The following is a 15,812-nucleotide window of genomic DNA, read 5'->3' as shown; positions in this document are numbered from 1 at the left end:
TCATCTTTATGTCCTGCAATATCTGGGTTTCCTAGAGTCTGATTCTTCAAGGAGCACCAACAATTTGGAAATTGCATCTGTAAGGTTTTTGGGTAGCCTGGGATAACCCATCTGTTTCATTTTCCTCCTATACAACCCAGGGACTAGAATAACATCAGGATGATATAATTATTCTTTTTATCTTGTGATGTTCTCTATCTCTTATGTGGTCCTAAATTTTTTCCTTTTCCATATATCTCAAATTATTCTTTGCTCTCTTAATTTACTTTTGGTATCACTCTTTAGGTCTAAATCATGTACCCATTTTTCCTTATCTTGATATATAATATAGGATGTAGGTCTATACCTAATTTCTGCCATACTTTTTCCAGTTTTTCCAGCAGTTTTTGTCAAATAGTGACTTCTCTCAAAAGTTGAGCTGAGTTTATCAAAAACTAAGTTATGGTGTTGGAATCTTTACAAACTGCTAACTCATTAGAATTGATGTTTTGGGCCAGAACCTGAAACAAGGTACTAAGTAGAACTAATTAATACAATGCTTGTGTTTACACCTTTACTCATTGGAATTCACAAGTATGGGAGAAAACCCATAATCCCTCTCTCTGGTATATTAGAAGAAAGCAGAGGCCCAGTGGGGAGAATTCAGCCAAATTACATGGAGAGGGGAGCATCAAGTCAGAAGAAGCCACGAGTCGGAGTTGAGCTAGAGCCAGGAGAGAATTACTTTGGAAGGCAAGAGAGACAGATTCATCTTTGTGCTGATTGGAGGCTGAAGAAAGCAGAGGCAGAAGCAAAGGACAAAGTTGCAAGAGAGATCCATTCCATTTTCCACTTGGTTGGCTGGGCTGAAGGACTAATCTTTGGATTTGGAGACATTCAGAGGGAGCTCTTGGAATCAAGCAGAGAGATAGGCCTCTAAGCTAACCCGGCTACATTGGAGACAATAAAAGATCTGAACTTTTATCACCTGGCTGCATTTGGGGTAATTATTGATCTGAACTGATACTAAGGCTGCCTCCAGAAAACCTCCCTGAGAAACCTGCTTTCTCCCAAAGAGAACCATCTATATATTATATTTAAAAGAAAAAAGAATACCACATTATGGTCCTTTATTGTGTCTTGTGCATGTAATCTATTCCACTGATTCACTGCATTGTTTCATAGTCAGTATCAGGTAGTTTTGATGATTATCACTTTATAATACACTTTGAGATCTGGTACTACGGGGGCATCTTCCTTTGTATTTTTTCCTTTAATTTCCTTGCTATTATAGACCTTTTGCTTGTCCAGATGAATTCTGTTATTATTTATAAAATATTTTTGGTTACTTGTATGGCACTGAATAATTAATTTAGGTAGACATATGATTTTTTTTTTTTTTTGCTCAGGCTATCCATGACATATTGTGATCCCCCCAAATATTCTGTTTAGATTTAAGTTTATTTGTGTTAAAAGTAATTTGTAACTGTGTTAATATAATTCCTGGGTTTGTTTTGATAGGTAGACACCAAATGTTTTATATTGTTTGTAGTTATTTTAAAGAAAATTTTTCTTTCTATCTCTCCCTGCTGGTTTTTATTGGTAATATATCAAAATGCTAATTATTTATGTTGGTTTATTTTATATCCTGGAACTTTTTGTTTTTAAAAATGTAGATTCTATTATTGCTCTGTAAGGAATGACTAGCAGGATGAATACAGAGAGGCTTGGAGAGACCTACATGGACTGATGCTAAGTGAGATGAGCAGAACCAGGAGATCATTATACACTTCGACAACGATATTGTATGAGGATGTATTCTGATGGAAGTGGATTTCTATGACAAAGAGACTTAACTGAGTTTCAATGGATAAATGATGGACAGAAACAGCTACACCCAAAGAAGGAATACTGGGAAATGAATGTGAACTATTTGCATTTTTGATTTTCTTCCCGAGTTATTTTTACCTTCTGAATCCAATTCTCCCTGTGCAGCGGGAGAACTGTTCGGTTCTGCAAATATGTATTGTATCTAGGACATACTGCAATATATTTAACATATATAGGACTGCTTGCCATCTTGGGGGGGGGGTGGAGGGAGGGAGGGGAAAAAACGAAACATAAGCGAGTGCAAGGGATAATGTTGTAAAAAAATTATCCTGGCATGGATTCTGTCAATACAAAGTTATTATTAAATAAAATAAAATTTAAATTAAAAAAATGTAGATTCTCTAGGATTCTTTAGATTTATCATCACATTATCTGCAAAGAGTGATAGTTTTATTTTCCTATTACGTATTCTAATTTCTTCAATTCTTTTTCTTTTCACTATTATAACTAACATTTCTAGTAAAATATTCAATAATAGTGATGATAATGGGCATCCTTACTTCACCTCTGATCTTGTTGGGAAGACTTGTTTATACTGATTAGAAATAATACTTGCTAATGGTTTTAGATATTTATCATTTTAAGAAAAGTTCCATTTATTTCTTTGCTTTCTAGTGTTTTTCATTAGAATGGGTGTTATATTTTGTCAAAAGGGTCTTCTGCATCTATTGAAATAATCATATGATTTCTGTTGGTTTTGTTAGTAATATAGTTAATTATATTGAGAGTTTTCCTGATATTGAACCAGTCCTGCATTTCTGATATAAATCTTACCTGATCACAATGTAAGATCCTTGTGATATATTGATGCAATCTCCTTGCTAGTATTTTATTTAACGTATTTACATCAATATTCATTAGAATTTCCAATTTGGTGTTTAATTTGGGATTTAAAAATTAATATTTTATTGCCCCCCCAATTATATGTAAATCAATTATAATATTTAAAAAAATTTCTAAATTCTTTCCCTCCCTTCCTTTCCTCCCCCATTTCATTGAGAAGGCAAGCAATTTGATATATGCTATACATATCATGCACATATTTTCATATTAGATACGTTGTGAAAGATAAAAACAGCCCAAAAACCCCAAGAGAATTTTTTTTAAAATAAAGAAAAGGTATATTTTGATCTGTATTCAGATTTTATTAGTTCTTTCTCTGGAGATAAATAATTTTTAATCATATCCTTCAGAATTGTTTTGTATCATTGTGAAGCTGAGAATAGCTAAGTCATTCACATTTGATCATCATACAATATTACTATTACTGTATATGATGTTTTCCTGATTCTACTCATTTCACTTTGCTTTAGTTCATCTAAGTTTTTCCAAATTTTTCTGAGAGCATCCTGCTGATCATTTCTCATAGCACAACAATATTCAATTATAATTATGTCACAGCTTTTAAAGTCAATTCCCAATTAATAGACAGTCCTGCAATTTCCAATTCTGTTTTGTAGTAGCTCTTTTTGTAGTGGTCAGGAATTGGCACTATATGAACTGATGCTGAATGAAGTGAGCAGAACCAGTAGAACATTGTACCCAGTAACAGAAAAATTATGTGATGATTAATTATGATAGGCTTAGATTGTCTCAATAATGCAGTGATCCAAGACAATTCCAATAGATTTGGTATGAAAAATACCATCCACATCTAGACAGAAAACTATGCAGAGTGAGTTTGGATCTAAGCATAGTATTTTCACTTTTTTGTTTGTTTCTTTGCTTTTTCTTTCTTGTGGCTTTTCCTTTTTTTTTTTTTTATATGATTTTTCTTGTACTACATGACACATGTTTAAAATGATTAAACACCCACATATACATATAAATATAAATATCACATTGCTTGCTCTCTTGGGGAGAAGAAAGGTAAGGTAGTAAGGGAGAAAAACTTTGGTATGCAAAATCTTATAAAATTTGGAAAAAATAAATACTTTTGAAAAATATTTTCCCCAATTATTTGCCACCACTAAAGAAACTGTTTTTAAAGATTTCTTTGGGGTAGAGATCTGATCATAATATTGCTTAGTCAAAGGTTATGCCTTTGGGAATAGTTTCAATTTAGAATGTTTTTCTCCTTTCATACTGAGAGAGAATACAAAAAAAAATGTTTATAACTACCATCTTCCTCAATCTTTCTTCTATGTTTAAAAAATGAGACAAACTGAAGTTGTGTTTAGCTCAGAATCATTGTTGTTTACTCATGTCCAATTCTTCACTATTTCCTTTGCGTTTTTTTCTTTTTTTTTTTTTTAATTAAAGCTTTTTATTTTCAAAATATGTGTGTAGATAATTTTCAATGTTCACCTTTGTAAAATCTTGTGTTCCAAATATTTTCTCTATGTTCCCCCAATTCCCTCCCCTCAATAGCAAGTAATCCAATATATATTAAACATGTGGATTTATTTTAAATATATTTTCACAATTATCATGCCGAACAAGAAAAATCATAACAAAAAGGAAAAAGTGAGAAAGAAAGAAGCAAACATCAACAAAAAGAAAAAAAAAGAGTGAAAATATTATGGTGTGATCCACACTCAGTTCCCACAGACCTCTCTGGGTATAGATGGCTCTTTTCGTCACAAGATCTTTGGAACTGATCTGAATCATCTCATTGTTGAAAGAGTCACGTCCATCAGAAGTGATCATCATATAATCTCGTTATTGCCATGGTTCTGATCTCCTGGTTCTGCTTATTTCAGTTAGCATCAGTTCATGTAAGTCTCTCTAGGCCTCTGTAAAATTATCCTGCTGATCGTTTCTTACAGAACAATAATATTCCTAACATTCATATACCATACATTTGCCAACTGATAGGTGTCCACTCAGTTTCCAGTTTCTTGCCACTTCAAAAAAGGCTGCCACAAACAGTTTTGCACATGTGGGTCCCTTTCCCTCTTTTATGATCTCTTTGGGATACAATCTCAGTAAAACCAATGCTGATCAAAGGTATGCATAGTTTGATAGCCCTTTGAGCATAGTTCCAAATTGCTCTCCAGAATGTTTGAATCAGTTCACAACTCCACCAACAATGTATTTGTATCCCAGTTTTCTCACATTCCCTCCACCATTTGTCATTGCCTTTTCCTGTCATCTTTATCGATTTGAGATGTGTATAATAGTACCACAGAGTTGTTTTAATTTTCATTTCTCTAATCAAAAGTGATTTAGAGCACTATTTCATTTGACTAACAAAAGCTTCCACTTTTTCATCTGAAAATTGTTCCTCTCCTTTGACCATTTATCAATTGGAGAATGGCTTGAATTCTTTCTTTTTTTTTTAATTAAAGTTTTTTTTTTTTTCAAAACATATGCATGGACAATTCTTTAACATTAGTCCTTGCAAAACCTTGTGTTCCGATTTTCCCTCCCTTCCCCCATGACCTTTCCTAAAGGACAAGTAGTCCAATATATGTTAAACATGGTAGAAATATATGTTAAATTCAATATATGCATACATATTCACATAATTATTGTGCTGCCCAAGAAAAATCAAATCAAACCAGTTTTTAAAAAAAGAATAAAATGCAAGCAAGCAACAACAAAAAGAGTGAAAATCCTATTCTGTGAACCACACTCAGTTCCCACAGTACTCTCTCTGGGTGTAGATGGCTTTCTTCATCACTTAACAATTGGAACTCATTGTTCTGGTGGCACAGAGGTCCTTCATAAAGGAATTTGCTAGAGTGATTAAAAAGAGGTTTATTATTGGCATTGGGAAGTCAGCCTTTGCTTTGCATGAATAGAAAGGCTGAATTCCTTAGTGGCAAGGTCTCAACAGAGAGATATAAAATCTCGTTAGGGAAATAGGTGAGGAAGATAATGAGAGGGTAACGCTGAGAGAGAATATCATTTCAGCAAGCAGAGTTTGCTGCTATACCAGGGAGAGAGCTTCCTTGGCATATTAGGTCCTCTGCAAGGAGAGGGTTTAAGATTGGCTCTTTTTATAATAGAAGCCTTGGCTCCAAGCTGAGGGCAGTTCCGGGTGGGGACTGGTGGGTGGGGCTTGAGCTGGAATTGAATAGAATTGAATGAGTCTCTTTAATTCAATAGAATAAGAATCCTCCAGCTCTGGACTCAACTAGCCCCACCTAGATAGCAGAATGAAGCTGTTTATCTTGTTTCCCTCAAGCAGAACCCCACAGACTCACAGTTCAAGGAGAATCTCTCCTTCAAGGAGTTTTAGAAAGTTTCTGGCTCCTTTCATCATTAGCAATAATGATATTAGAGAAAGTCAAAGCCAAAATAAATTTAATTAAAAGTAAGGAAACTACATTATGATAAAAGTTAAATTAAAAAAAAAAGTTAATGAAGCAATATCATTACTAAACTTCAATGCACCAAATACCACAGCGTCTAAATTTCAAAAGGAACAGTTAAAAGTATAAGTGAAAACAGATTCTAGCGGTATAATGCAGGGGGGAGAAGGGAGGAAAAGAACTTTAATAATCCCTTCTCAGAACTAGACAACTCTAGCCAAAAAATAAATTAGTAAAGAAAGTGAATAGAATTTTAAATAATCTAGATATAATCAATATCTGCAAATTGAAAAAAGGAATATGCTTTTTTCTCATTGATACATGGTACTGTTATATGAATTGACTATATATTAGGGCATACAAATTTTATGGTTAAAAGCAGAAGAACAAAATAACTGGGGTTGTGCCCAAAAATAACTTACCCAACAAAGTTAAATATAATTCTGAATGAAAAAAATTGATATTTAATTAATTGAGCTTTCTTGACTTTATTACAAAAAGACCAGAACTTAATAGAAAATTTGACCTAGAAGACCCAGGAGAAATTTAAGGTAAACATCAAAGACCAATTACTAGGGATTCAGTAAGAACAAACTGATAAAAAGCAGCAGGAAAGGAGAAATAATAAATCTTTCCTTTTTAGATCACAATGCAATAAAAATTATATTTAATAAAGGACTATGGAAATACAGAGGGACAAAAAATCTAACTGAGGACTAAGAAACCTAATCTTAAAGATTGCATGGGTTTAGAAGAAATAATAGAAACAATTTCCATTAAAAAATGAAAATAATGAAACAACCTAACTATAGGATATAGCAAAAGCAGTAGGAAAAGAATTTATATTTCTAAGTGCTTATATGGGTTAAAAAAAAAAGAAAAGAGAGAGAAAGCAGTTAAAATCAAATTATAAAAGGAACAAATGAAAAAATATGTAACTGAACACTAAACTTGGAATCCTAAATATTAAAGTGAAGTTAATAAAATTGAGTATAAGAAAACTATTGAATTAGTAAATAAAACTAGGAATTAGTATTTCCAAAAAAAAATTGATAAATGAGTGATTAGTACAATTTCAAAGAAGAGAGAAGAAAAAAAAAGAGAATTCTTTCCAAATAACTAGTATTAAACATGAAAAAACATGAATATGCTACTAAAGAAAATAAATCAAAGCAATTATGGGGGATTACTTTGCCTAATTACATACTAATAAATTTAACAACTTAAGTGAAATGGCAGAATATTTATAAAAATACAAACTGCCTATATTAACAAGAGGAAATAGACTATCCAAATAGGCCCATTTTGTTTTATTTTTAATAATAGATTTTTATTTTAAAAATATATGCATAGATAGTTTTCAACATCACCCTTGAAAAATCCTGTGTTCCAAATTTTTCTCCCTCCTTTCCCTGCATCTGCTCCCCTAGACACCAAGTAATCCAATATATATTAAATATGTACAATTCTTCGATATATATTTCCACATTTATCATGCTGCACACACACAAAAAAATCATATCAAAAAAATGAGAAAGAAATAAAAGCAAACAAACAACAATAAAAGGTGGAAAACACTTCGTTGTGATCCACATTCAGTTCCCACCGTCTTCTTTCAGGATGCAGATGACTCCATCAAAAGCAAATAGACTCATTTGAGGAAAAAACAACAACAACAACAACTTGTATAGACCATAAATGAGCTTCCTAAGAAAAAAGCACCAGCACCAGACAGATTTACAAGTGAATTCTATCAACATTTAAGGAGCAACTAATTGCAATATTAAATAAATTATTTAAAATAATAGCCAAGGAAGGGATCCTACAAAACTCCTTTTATGAAACAAATATGATACTGATGCCTAAACAAAGAAAATTAAAAACAGAGAAAGAAAATTATAGACTATTTCATTAAAGAATATAGATATAAAAATCCTAAATTAAATACTGGTTGAAATATTACAATAATTTATTACAAAGATTATATATTATGATCAAGGGGAATTTATACCAGGAAGGCAGGGATGATTTAACATAGGAAAACTGTTAACAAAATTGATTATATCAATTATAAAAGGAATAAAAAAAATCATACAATATTATCAATAGATGGAGAAAAGAAATGTGATGAAGTACAACACTCATTTCCATTAAAAACACTGGAAAGTATAGACAGAAATGGACTTTTCCTTAAATCGATAAAAAAGCACTTACCTACACCATTAGCAAACATTATTTATAATGGGGATAAGCTGAAAGCCTTCCCAGTAAGATTAGCTGTGAAATAAAGATGTCTACCATCACCAATATTTAATATTGTATTGGAAATCCTAGCAAAAGCAATGAGAAGAAAAATATAAGGAATCATAATAGGGAATGAGGAGATAAAGCCATCTTTTTCAAGATGGTATAATATACTTGGAAAATCCTAAAGACTCAACCAAAAATTAATTGAAATAATTAATAATTTCAACAAAGTAATATAATATAAACTCACATAAATCATCACAATTCTTCTATGTTACCATAAGTTCCTGAAGAAAGAGATTATTAGAGATAATCCTTTTAAAATAACTCTAGTTATTTTATACCAAATATATCAAAACAAACCTAGTTTATATATGAACAAAGACAAAAATCTTTGTATACAAATAAAATCATATTTAAATAAATGGACAAGCAGGGCTAATATAAAAAAGTGACAATTTTATCAAAATTAATTTATATGTTCAATGCCATCCCAATTACCAAATTACCCAAAATATAATTTATAAATTAAAAAAAAACCCACCAAAATTCATTTGAAGGAACAAAAGATTAAGAATATCAAAGGGATTGACGGGGGAGGAAAGTATAAAAGGAAGAAGTTTAACAGTACCAGATCTTAAACTATACCAAAAAAGAGTAATTATTAATACTATCTATTATTGGCTAAAAAATAGAAAGGTATATAAATGAAACAGAATAGACATGATCTACAGGCTCAAATGAATATAGTGACACAGTGTCTGACATTTGAAAAGATTTGAGTTTTTGGGATAAGAATTCATTATTTGGCAAAAAAAAAATTGGCAAAGATGAAAAGTAGTCCTGTAGAAATTGAACATAGATCAACATCTTACACCATTTATTAAGATAAGCTTAAAATAGATATATGACTTAGGTATAAAGGGAGATATTAAAAGAAAGTGAAGAAGATGGAACATATTTATCAGACATATGGGTAGGCGAATACTTTATAAACAAACAAAATGGGTACTTAAGAAAGTTTAGACATATGAAGGAAGATACTATCTACTTTCAGAGAAACAGATAATAGGACGAAATAAACATAGTACAGTCTTACATCTATATGCATGAATGTATATATATACATATATGTTTACATACAGACTTCTTGAGAGTGAGGAAGGAGAGAGGAAAAATAAAGTAAAATAAACCTTATTTTCTTTCTTCTTTTCTTCATGGAGAGATCACTGTTTCAAGCTTCCTGTTGCAGGGTCTGTGGGCTTTGAACACTTGACTGCTGCATAAAGGACAGGGATACACTTCCTGTGTTGGATCAGGTTCTTTGCTAATCTTCTAAGTTGTCTTTGACTGGAAAATTGTTTCACAAAATCAAATTAAATCCATTTATGGTCATATGAAAAAGTACTCTCATTCACTATTGATTGGAGAAATGCAAATTAAAAGAACTCTGAGGTACCACTTCATACCTATCAGATAGCTAAAACAGGAAAAGTTAATGATAAATGTTGGAAAAGATGTGGGAAAACTGGGACACAAATGCATTGTTGGTGGAGTTGTGAGAACAATTTGAAATTATTTGGGGCTGTCAAATTGTGCATACTCTTTGATCCATCAGTTCTATTACTGGGTCTATATCCCAAAGAGATAATAAAAAAGGGAAAAGGACCCACACATGCAAAAATGTTTATAGCAGCCCTTCTTGTGGTAGTAAGGAATTGGAAATTGAGCGGATGCCCATCAATTGGGGAATGAATGACTGAGTAAGTTATGGTATATGAATGTAATGAAATATTATTGTTCTCTAATAAATAATGAGCAGGCTGATTTCAGAAAAGCCTAGAAAGACTCACATGAAGTGATTCTGTGTGAAGTTGAGCAGAACCAAGGGAACATTGTACACAGAAACAGCTAGATTGTGTGATGGTCAGTTATGACAGACTTAGCTTTTCTCAGTAATTCGATAATCCAAGACAATTTGATAGACTTGAAAGTGTCATTTGTTTCTAGAGAGAGAACTATGGAGACTGAATATGGATTGAAGCATATTATTTTCATCTTTTTTGTTGGTGGTATTTGTTTTTATTCTTGTGGCTTTTCCCTTTTATGATTTTTCTTTCACAACATGATTATAGGAAAATATGTGTAAAATGATTGTAGATGCATAATCTATACCAGATCACTTGCTGTCTTAGGGAGGGAAGAAGTAAGGAAGAGAAGAAAAAAAATTATAATTGAAAATCTTACAAAAATGAATGTTAAAAGCTATCTTTACAAGTAATTAGAAAATAAAATACTATTGAACTTTTAAAAAATGAAATCCTATCTTATGTTTAGATTTAACATGTTAAAATCTTTTAAAGTCCTTTAACAAGGACATAATATTTTGTTGTGAAAATATATTTAGATTTAAGAAATACATTTTAATCCTGTTTCATCCTTTTCAAACTGAGCTCATTAGAGATCTTTATGCATACCAATAGTGGATATCTTACTCATTTCTTTACTCTGACAATTTATTCTTGAGAGTCCTCTATTCCTCTTGAACCAACTTCCCTTTTAAAATTGATCCCTGATAGGAATCCCATGTGATCATATCTATTTTTTCCACTAAATTTTGAAATCCACTTTTTAAAAGCTTCCTGTACTCATTAGACTATTTCCATTGTTCTCTATTCTTATCTATTATGACAGGTTCATTTCTTTCTAACATTCCATTGTTTTAATTTTCCAATCAGTTTGTCCATTTTTCCATTTCGAACAAAGCCAGGTCTGAAAGTAGCTGTTATATTTAACAGCAATGTAAAGCAAAAATTTTATTAAATACTCTCTTTTTACAAGAGACACTTCTTACTGAAGTCACCATTGCAGCAATGTTTGTGTCAATAAGGAAATAGAGATGGATAGGATTAAGGGAGAAGAAATTCCTAAAAAGTTAGTAGGCATCCAAGGTTCAGATTTTTAAAGAGTCAAATTGAATTATTTGAGTAGGTTTGGGTAGGCACAGTTTTGTCTCAAAAAAAGAATATTCTAGATATTTTGAGGTCCTTTCTAGAATTATGATTATATCATATTCTGTTAAGCAAGTAGGAAGAAATCAAATAAGGACAATTTGGTCAATCAGACCACATAGTTTATTGAATGTTCTTGAAAACTGGATTCTACAAGCAACAATTTCCCCATCAAATGATTTCATAAGATCATGTAGCTGATCTTTCATTTGTTCCAGGGCAACAACATTCAGTGTTTTTGCAGTCCAAAAATGACATGGTCGGTGATGATGATAATTGTTCCTTGCCTCAGAACTCTTTCTACCTGAACCTCATTTAAAATGATGAGACCCAGATAACAACAACAATAATTATTATCATAATGTTATTTCTAGCTTCTGAAGAAAGAAATACTTTGAAAAGCACCTCACATACATGGTTATCATCATGAAACCAGGTTATATTTATACTGAAAAACATTCCTTATAGTTGCCGTTTAATAGATTTTATTCTGATATGATTTGTATCGATGAGAAATTGTTGTTACTTCATTAAATATGCTATTTGAAAAAGAATTATGGTTAAAGGAAGCTACATCTCCCTAGCAGCTACCAGTGAAAGGAGCAAATTGCAGAAGCAGGAGATTTTCAAGCCTATTGTACACTCTACTTCTAAAAAGAGTGATACGAAAAGTTCTATCCTTTTGTTCTCACAAAAGTAGTCATGACAGTTTCTGCCGTTAGCCTTGAGACATAGTCCCATTTTGTTCTCTTCTCTCTTTTTTCTATTTTCGAGTGAGGATTAAAAGAAATAAAGAAAATGGCATGAATTTACTAGCTTATTTGAGTACTAGAAAGGCAAGCAAACTAAGATCATTCCTTTAATTAGCTCTCACAGGTATACTGGAAACAGACCACCTGAGGCTGAAATGGAGAAGAGCCGCTGGCTACTGAGAATGGCTGCTCACAAAGCTTTGGATACCAAGCTGGCCTAAGGTAATACGATTATTGGACCACAGAATGTTAGACATGATAGGGACAATATACATTCTCTTATTTGGCTTCTTTATTTAACAAGTATGGGACCTGAGGCCCAAATAGCTGATGAGATTTGCTCAACATTATAAAAGCTAATTATATGGCAATGTCTGGATATGAACTTGGGTATCTTGACTCCCAGACCAATGATGTTTTCCTTCACTAGTGCTTTTGCCCCTGTCCTGAATAGTTGAGACTTCAAAGGCTATATAGAATTATAGGAAAAAACATTTGGAAACAATGAATTTGGATTTGAAACCCAGTTCTATTACTTCTGAACTGTGTGATTTGGGGCAAGCTTTTGTTTTTGACCTCAGCTGTTTTAGCTATAAGATGAGGTGATTGGTTAAATCACAGGTTTTTAAACCTTTTTTTTTTTCATCTTTTTAAAAAAAACATTATCAACCACTTTGGCAGCCTGGTTAAACTTTGAATTCTTTTTTGGAATAATATTTTAGAGGAAATCAAAGATTGGTGAAAATAAAGATATAATTTTCTCTCCAGCCAAGTTCACAGATTCCCTGAGACCTATACACAGACCATTTTAGGGTTTATGGATCCCAAGTTTAAAAGAGATCATTTCTAAAATCTTTTCCAGTTTTAAATCCTTTGTTATCTGGAAAGAGGATTGACTGACACTCTACATCTTAATCAGATACATAAAGATCTTACCTAATGGACCTGATCATTTAAGAGAAGCTCTTTTTTGGTGAATTGTAAAATGCAATTCTATCCCGCTGGGGTTGTTCATGACCAATTTCCATTATATACTGGACATTTTCCATTTAGTAACAATTTAATTTGTCTCACAAGACTGCATTATTTTCAGTCAAGTTCTGGCCCTTGATACAAAAGGTGTAGAGATAGTTGCACATTGTAACCTTTTTTTTCCTTCCAGGTTCATGTTGACCTACTGGCATTCTGTGGAATTTCTACCAATCTCATCTTTTTGTATGAATGATGCTCTGCTTCAGCTGAAGATCCCATTCCAACTTTAGGCTCTGCTTCTTGTCAGAAAGTTCTTTGAGATGAAATCTTCATAATTTTTCCTAATCATTAGTAGGCTTATCTTGATTCCCTGATAGAGTCTTTTTAATCTTCCCTCACAAACTGCTGCTTTCAACAGTGCTTTTCTTGCCCTCATATTTTATAGCCTCACTAATTTATACTTCTAGTTCTGGCAAGATTCTTTCATTCAATCTGCTCATGGCTGAGATTAGCTTTTTTTTAAAAAAAAATTTTCCCCCAAGGCAATATGGTATCAGAGGAAGAGTAATCTATTTGAAGATTATCTAGGTTTGGATCCTGTCTCTTATGTAACTATACAAGTCCTTCCTAGACTTCAGTTCTTTCTTTTCTTCCTTCCTTCCTTCCTTCTTTCCTTCCTTCCTTTCTTCCTTTCTTCCTTCCTTCTTTCCTCCCTCCCTCCATCCCTCCCTTCCTTTCTTTTTCCCTCCCTCCTTCCCTCCCTCCCTTCCTCCTTTCCTTTCTTTCTTTCTTTTTTCTTTCTCTCCTTCCTTCCTTCCTTCCTTCCTTCTTTCCTTCCTTCCTTTTTTCTTCCTTTCTCTCTCCTTCCTTCTTTGTTCTTTCCTTCCTCCCTTCCTCTCTTTCTTTCTCTCCTTCCTTCGTTCCTCCTTCCTTTCTTCCCTCATTCCCTCCCTTCTTCCCTCCCTCTCTTTCTTTCTTTCTTTCTTTTTTCTTTCTTTCTTTTCTTCTTCCTTCCTTCTCCATCTATTTCTGTATAATTGTTCCTCTTTTTCTCTTTCTCCTTTCTCTTCCTCCTCATTTCACTATTTTTCTCTCTCTTTTAAAATAAGGAACTGAAAGAAAATCATCTTTAAGATCTTTTCCTGTTTAAAATTTCTATAATCCTCAGTCTCCATCTGGTTCCACTGAACTAGCCAATGCTTCTTTTTTTAAAAAAAAAAATTAAAGCTTTTTATTTTCAAAACATATGCATGGATCATTTTTCACCACCCCTGCAAAATCTTGTGTTCCAAATCCCTCCCCTCTTCCCTTCACTCCCTCCCCTAGATAGCAAGTAATCCAATATATATTAAACATGTTAAAATATGTTAAATTCAATATATGTTTACATATTTACACAATTATCTTACTGCACAAGAAAAATCTGATCAAAAAGGAAAAAAATGAGAAAGAAAATAAAATGCCAAGCAAACAACAATAACAAAAAAGTAAAAATGCTATGCTGTTATCCATCCTCAGTTCCCACAGTGCTGTTTTTGGGTGTAGATAGCTCATTTCATCACAAAATTATTGAAAATGCCCTGAATCATCTTTGTTGAAAAGAGTCATGTCCATCAGAATTGATCATCACATAATCTTGCTGTTAGTGTTTACAATGATCTCCTGGTTCTGTTCATTTCACTTAGCAATAGATAATGTAAGTCTCTCTAGGCCTCTGTGGAATCAGCCTTCTGATCATTTCTTATAGAACAATAATATTACATAACATTCATATACTATAACTTATTCAGCCATTCTCCAACTGATGGACATCTACTCAGTTTTAAGTTTCTGTCCACTACAAAAAGGGTTGTCACAAATGTTTTTGCACATGTAGGTCTCTTTCCTTCCTTTAAGATCTCTTTGGGATACAGGCCCAGATGAAACACTGCTGGGTCAATGGGTGTGCACAGTTTGATAGCCCTTTCAGCATAGTTCCAAATTGCTTTCCAGATTAGTTCACAACTCCACCAACAATGTATTAGTGTCCTAGTTTTTCCATACCCTTCCAACATTCATCATTCTCTTTTTCTGTCATCTTAGCCAATCTGAGAGGAGTGTAGAGGTGCCTGAGTTATCTTAATTTGCATTTCTCTGATCACTAGTGATTTGGAGCACCTTTTCATATGACTAGAAATGGTTTCAATTTCTTCATCTGAAAATTGTCTGTTTATCTCCTTTTACCATTTATCAACTGGAGAATGGCTTGAATTCTTCTAATGTTGAGTCAATTCTGCATTAGTTTTGTTTGTACAAATTTTTTTTTAACTTAATATAATCAAAATTGTCTATTTTATGTTCAGTAATGAACTCTAGGTACTAATTCTTCTTTGGCCACAACTTCCTTCCTTTTCCACAGATCTGAGAGGTAAACGATCCTATGTTCTTTTAATTTGTGTATAATATCACTCTTTATGTCTAACTCATGAACCCATTTCAACCTTATCTTGATATACGGTATTAGATGTGGGTCAATGCCTATTTTTTGCCATACTAGTTTCCAATTTTACTAGCAGTTTTTGTCAAATAGTGAATTCTTATCCCAAAAGCTGAGGTCTCTGTGTTTGTCAAACACTTGATTATTATAATCATTGACTATTTTGTCCTGTGAACTTAACCTATTCCACTGATTGATTACTCTATTTCTTAGTTAATTCTAAATG

Source organism: Antechinus flavipes, chromosome 3 (genome assembly GCF_016432865.1).
Source record: "Antechinus flavipes isolate AdamAnt ecotype Samford, QLD, Australia chromosome 3, AdamAnt_v2, whole genome shotgun sequence".
Classification (NCBI taxonomy): domain Eukaryota; kingdom Metazoa; phylum Chordata; class Mammalia; order Dasyuromorphia; family Dasyuridae; genus Antechinus; species Antechinus flavipes.
The sequence above is the reverse complement of the archived record's forward strand: the minus strand, read 5'-3'. Positions refer to the sequence as shown.